The sequence below is a fragment of the Pseudorca crassidens genome, chromosome 4, assembly GCF_039906515.1.
Source record: "Pseudorca crassidens isolate mPseCra1 chromosome 4, mPseCra1.hap1, whole genome shotgun sequence".
Classification (NCBI taxonomy): Eukaryota; Metazoa; Chordata; class Mammalia; order Artiodactyla; family Delphinidae; genus Pseudorca; species Pseudorca crassidens.
The window spans coordinates 152,686,779-152,693,340 of record NC_090299.1 but is presented as its reverse complement, the minus strand read 5'-3'; the positions used below and the strand labels follow the sequence as shown (position 1 = coordinate 152,693,340).

The following is a 6,562-nucleotide window of genomic DNA, read 5'->3' as shown; positions in this document are numbered from 1 at the left end:
AGACCTAGCTTGATCTCCATTTATTTAGATCCTTTTTGGTGTTTTTCATTAGTGTTTATCACTATACAGACCTATATAATACAAATCATAAATGGTACTTTTTCCTGAATTTCACATTCCACTTGTTCATTGCTGGTTTATAGAAATACGGTTATATTTTTTAAATTTTTACTTAAAATAGAGACCCATAGTAAGTTGTGAAAAAGTTTTCAATTTTGATAAAGTCCAATTTATCTTTTTTTTTTTTTTAATGGATCATGCCTTTGGTGACACCAGTGAGAACTCATTAAGATTTTCTCCTTTATGTTCTCTTCTACAAGTTTTACATTTTATATTAAATCTATGATCCACTTTGAGTCAATATTTGTGTAAGATCAAGGTCCTCCTCCTCTTCCTCTTTCTTTTTGGCTAACGATGTCCAATTTTTCTAGCACCATTTGTTGAAGGGACTATTCTTTCTTTAATGAATTGCATTTGTACCTCTGTGAAAAATAAGTTGGGTATATTCGTGTGGCTCTATTTCTTGGTTCTCTGTTTTCTTCTATCCATCTATGTGTGTATCCTTTGCCAATACTTCACTTGTTTGATTACTGTAGTGATATTGCCTTAAAATCAAGAAACGTGAGTCCTCCAAATTTACTCTTCTTTTAAAGTGTTTTTATACTATTTTAGTTTCTTTAGCTTTTTTTTTAAACCATTGATCATTGCAGATTTTTAGCTTTTCATATAAATTTCATCTATATCTTTAAAAAAATCTTGTTGATATTTTGATAGAAATTGCATTGACTGATTATTGCATATTGCTAAATTCAGCAATTCTCATATGTTTTTAATAGTTTTATTGGGATATGATATAGACAATCATGTCATGTGCAAATAGAAGGAGTTTTATTTCTTTCTTTACAATGCATATGTATTTTATTAATTTTTCTTGCCTTAATGCACTGGCTAAGATTTTCAGTACAATATTGAATAAGATGGTGAAAGCAGGCATCCTTGCCTTATTATTGATCATTCTTTCACCATAAAGTATAATGTTAGCTGTATGGTTTTTTTTTGTAGATGCCCTTTATTAGGTCAAGGAAGTTTTCTTTAGTTCCTAGTTTGTTGAGGTTGTTATGACTATTTTTAATCATGGTAGAATTTTGAATTTATATATATATATATATATATATATATATATATAAAATGGTGGTCTGTGATTTTTCTTCTTTAGTCTATTGATATAGTGAATATAATTGATTGTTTTTAATGTAGACACAAACTTGATTTAAGGTAAACTCCACTTAGTCATGATGGATATATACTGCTGGATTTAATAAAGTAGTATTTTATCAGTTATATTCAGAATGGATATTGATGGGTAGTTTTCTTTTCTTGTAATGTTTTTGTCTGCTTTTTGGCATCAGGGTAATTTTCACATCATAAAATAAGTGGGGAAGTGTTTCTTCTTCTTCCATTTTCTGTATGTTTAGTGTTGGTAGTATTTTCTCCTTAAATGTTTGGTAGAATATACCAGTCAAGCTGTGTGCCCTTGGAGTTTTCTTTGCAGGAAAGTTTTAAATTATAAATTCAATTTTTTGAATAGATGTAGTACTACGTATTCAGATCATTTTTTTCTGAGACTTTGTTTGTTTGTATCTTTCAAGAAATTGTTCCATTTCAACTAATTGTCAAAATTATTAGCATATTTTTCTCTTACCTTCAGGATTTGTAGTTATTTTGTTATTTATATTAATTAATATTAGATATTTGTTTTCTCTTTTTTCTTGACCAGAATGGCAAAAGAATTACTAGTTCTAATTGTCTTATCAAAGAGCCATCTTGCATTTCATTTCTTTTTCTCTGTTGCTTCTGTTTTTCATTTTGATTTCTATATTTATTATTTTCTCTCTTCTGCTTGTTTTATCTTTAATTTGTTCTGCTTTTCTTATTATTTAGTGGAAAATTAGATCATTGGTTTAAGTCCTTCAATATTTTTTAATAAAAGCATTCAATTCTCAGATTTCCCTCTAATCATTTCCTTAGTTTATCCCACAAATTTTGATATACTGTGTTTTCAATTTTATTCAATTCAAAACATTTTCTACTTTTCCTCTTTGATCAAGCAGTTAGATACCATGATTTGCAAAGAATTAAGTTTCTTCATTGACAAATATTTGAGGATGTCTTTTTGTTCTAGATTTCTACTGTAATTGTATTGTGATGAGAAAATATCTCTTGCATGATTCAACTGTTTTAATTTGTTGATGTTTTTTAATGGCCTAGATTATGGTCTATCCTGATGAATATTCCAGTATACGTGGGAGGAATGTATACTCTATCATGGCTGAGTGGCGTAGCCCATATATATCACTTACATTGTGCCCTCTTACTGATTTTCTGCCTACTTGTTCTATCATTTATGAGAATAGACAGTTAAAGTCTCTAAATCAAATTTTGGATTTATCTATTTTTCCTCCCAGTTCTGTTAGTTTTTGCTTTCTGATTTTGAAGCTCTATTGTTAGGTATATACACATTTAAGATTGTTATGTCCTCTTGGTGAATTTAAATCTTTGTCATGATGTCCTTCTAATTTTCCTCTGAAATCTAATTTGTCTGAAAAAGAATAGCTACCCCATCCCTGAGTGGGTTTCCACTGTCATGATAGGCTACACCAGGCCTTTAGCAAGACCTTGAATTTTAGCTGGTTTATTCTTAGGCATTTGATGGTGGCTGGCATCTCTTGTTTCTGTTCTTTGCCACAGAAGTGAGCTGATCTGCACATACCACCTTTCCTGGATACGCCTGTCCTTTCTTGGAACTCAGAATTCTTGGTTGCTTCACAATCTCTGATTCTTGATGGGTTCTAAAAAAGTTATGATTTCAAAGTTTTTATGTCTCTTCCTCACTGTTAAGATTTTTTTCACTTAACATTTTCTAGAACATGACTCATAGTTAAGCTTAAGGGGTTCACTGAAGTAGTTTGTACCATACCTACTCCCATCCCCTGGTAAAAGTAGTCCCTTACCTAAAAGGCAAGTCTGAATTCCAAATTAAAGGGGAAATTTACACAGTATAAAAAAAAAAACTGTAAATCTTACCTTCAGATAGGACTGCATTACATTTCTGGTAAAAGTTAAAATTGAAATAATTTATTTTGATCTACTGTTCATAAGAGAAAACAGTATTTGGAAAGTTTTCTGACTATAGTGGAAAACATGAGTTTTATAGAGTCTATTTTTCCCCAAAATTACATTGTGTTTGGCACTTTGGAGTTGTAACTTACTTCTGTAATCACCTTTTTCATTTTCCCATATTGACACTTCTAAGAATCAAGCCATCACTTCTGTTCTCACACCTTGCAAAACAAATTATAACTAAGAAAGTTCTGTCATGTTGGGAATTCCTGTACCAAGATGAACTTTAACACCAGAGCCTGAAGATACTTTGAAAATCTCCTGTCAAGATTTGATTAAAAAAAATAAAAGTTTCTTGGGAGACAGAGAAGTGGGAGTATTTTGTATTTTAGGTTTATAGCATTATATGTATGTGACGTAGAGTAGCATTATATGTAGTAACGTATTGTTTAGCCTCCATGTGTTTGTGTTTTTTACATTTATTTCCCTGTAATTGATTTCTAATCTCATAGTGTTGCGGACAGAAAAGATGCTTGATATGATTTCAGTTTTCTTAAATTTACCAAGGCTTGATTTGTGACCCAAGATGTGATCTATCCTGGAGAATGTTCTGTGTGCACTTGGGAAGAAAGTATAATCTGCTCTTTTTGGATGGAATGTCCTATAAATATCATTTAAATCTATCTGGTCTATTGTGTCATTTAATGTTTGTTTTCCTTATTAATGGTCTGTCTTGATAATCTGTCCATTGGTGTAAGTGAGGTGTCAAAATCCCCCACTATTATTGTGTTACTGTCGATTTCCTCTTTTATAGCTGTTAGTATTTGCCTTATGTATTGAGGTGCTCCTATGTTGGTTGCATATATATTTATAGTTGTTATATCTACTTCTTAGATTTATCCCTTGATCATTATATAGCATCCTCACTTGTCTCTTGTAACAGTCTTTATTTTAAAGTCTATTTCTTCTGATATGAGTATTGTTACTCCAGCTTTCTTTTGTTTTCCATTTGTATGGAATATCTTTTTCTGTCCCCTCATTCCAGTCTATATGTGTCCCTAGGTCTGAAGTAGGTCTCTTGTAGACAGCATATATATGGGTCTTGTTTTTGTATCCATTCAGCAAGCTTGTGTCTTTTGGTTGGAGCATTTAATACATTCACATTTAAGGTAATTATCGATATGTATGTTCCTATTACCATTTTCCTAATTCTTTTGAGTTTTTTTTTGGAGGTCTTTTCCTTCTCTTGTGTTTCCCACTTAGAGAAGTTCCTTAAGCATTTGTTGTAGAGCTGTTTTGGTGGTGTTGAATTCTCTTAGCTTTTGCTTGTCTGTAACGCTTTTGATTTCTCCATTGAATCTGAATGAAATCCTTGCTGGGTAGAGTAATCTTGGTTGTAGATTCTTCCGTTTAATCACTTTAAATATATCATGCCACTCCCTGCTGGCTTGTAGAGTTTCTGCTGAGAAATCAGCTGTTCACCTCATGGGAGTTCCCTTGTATGTTATTTTTCATTTTTCCCTTATTGCTTTTAATAATTTTTCTTTGTTTTTAATTTTTGTCAATTTGATTACTATGTGTACCAGCATGTTTCTCCTTGGGTTTCTCCTGCCTGTGATTCTCTGCATTTTCTGGACTTGGGTGACTATTTCCTTTCTCATGTTAGGGAAGTTTTCAACTATAATCTCTTCAACTATTTTCTCAGCTCCTTTCTCTTTCTCTTCTCCTTCTGGGAACCCTATAATGCGAATTTTGGTGTGTTTAATGTTGTCCCAGAGTTCTCTTAGGCTGTCTTAATTTCTTTCCATCCTTTTTCTTTATTCTGTTCTGTGACAGTGAATTCCACCTGTCTGTTCCAGGTCACTTATCTGTTCTTCTGCCACAGTTATTCTGCTATTTTTTCCTGCTAGTGTATTTTTCATTTCAGTTATTGTATTGTTCATCTCTGTTTGTTTGTTCTTTTATTCTTCTAGGTGTTTGTTCTTTAACTTTTCTAGGTCTTTTAAAAACATTTCTTGTATCTTCTTGTTCTTTGCCTCCATTCTTTTTCTGAGGTCCTGGATCATCTTCACTGCCATTATTCTGAATTCCTTTTCTGGAAGATTGCCTATCTCCACTGCTTTTAATTGTTTTTCTGGGGCTTTATCTTGTTCCTTCATCTGGTACATAGTCCTCTGCTTTTTCATTTTGTCTATCTTTCTGTGAATGTTGTTTTTGCTCCACAGGCTGCAGGATTGTAGTTCTTCTTGCTTCTGCTGTCTGCCCTCTGGTGGATTCGGCTATCTATGAGGCTTGTGCAACTTTCCTGATGGGAGGGACTTGTGGTGGGTAGAGCTGGGTGTTGCTATGGTGGGCAGAGCTCAGTAAAACTTTAACCTACTTGTCTGCTGATGGGTGTGGCTCAGTTCCCTCCTTGTTGGTTGTTTGGCCTGAGGCCACCCAACACTGGAGCCTACCCAGTTCTTTGGTGGGGCTAATGGTAGACTCTGGGAGGGCTCATGCCAAGGAGTACTTCCCAGAACTTCCTGCCAGTGTCCTTGTCCCCACAGTGAGACACAGCTACCCCCTGCCTCTGCAGGAGACCCTCTAACACTAGCAGGTAGGTATGGTTCAGTCTTCTATGGTAGGTCTCCCAGGTAGGTCTGGGTCACTGCTCCTTCCCCTGGGTCCCGATGCGCACACTACTTTGTGTGTGCCCTCCAAGAGTGGAGTCTCTGTTTCCCCGAGTCCTGTCGAAGTCCTACAATCAAATCCCGTTAGCCTTTAAAGTCTGATTCTCTAGGAATTCCTCCTCCCATTGCCGGAACCCCAAGTTGGGAAGCCTGACGTGGGGCTCAGAACCTTCCCTCCAGTGGGTGGACTTCTGTGATATAAGTGTTCTCCAGTTTGTGAGTCACCCACCCAGCAGTTATGGGGTTTGATTTTATTGTGACTGCACCCCTCCTACCATCTCACTGTGGTTTCTCGTTTGTCTTTGGATGTGGGGTATCTTTTTGGGTGAGTCCCAGTGTCTTCCTGTCAATGATTGTTCAGCAGTTAGTTGTGATTCCGGTGCTCTCGCAAGAGGGAGTGAGCGCACATCCTTCTACTCCACCATCTTGAACCCCAGAAACAACTTCTGTCTTCCTATAGCTCTGTCCCTGTTCATTAGAGTTGAAAAGACAATTGGATTAAAAAGGACCTAAATACAGTGGCTTGATGGATTACAGTCAATCTATTAAACTGACATATCACTCATTCAGTCCAATGACTAAAAGCTCTGCTGAGAATTATCTTGATTCTTATAGATTGGATTAAACTTCTGTGCCAGAAATCTTTACAAAAGAAAAGAAGGGTTTCTTGACCAAATGAGGACAATTATCCTCAGTAAAATAAAGCAAAATACCTCTATGATTTGGACACTACTTTTGGGTGGAGAGGAGATTCTGAAAGTGAAGGCTCT

At 35.0% G+C, this 6,562-nt stretch overlaps 1 long non-coding RNA gene across 1 annotated transcript in view; it reads right to left on the bottom strand.

Moving 5' to 3' along the window:
- Nucleotides 1-229: 229 nt before the first annotated feature.
- Nucleotides 230-6,562, bottom strand: part of LOC137224096 (uncharacterized) — a 123,545-nt gene continuing 117,212 nt past the window's right edge. Inside the window, exon 3 of the long non-coding RNA XR_010943236.1 lies at nucleotides 230-6,260. This is a non-coding gene — a long non-coding RNA (uncharacterized lncRNA). The remainder of the gene's footprint in view (nucleotides 6,261-6,562) is intronic.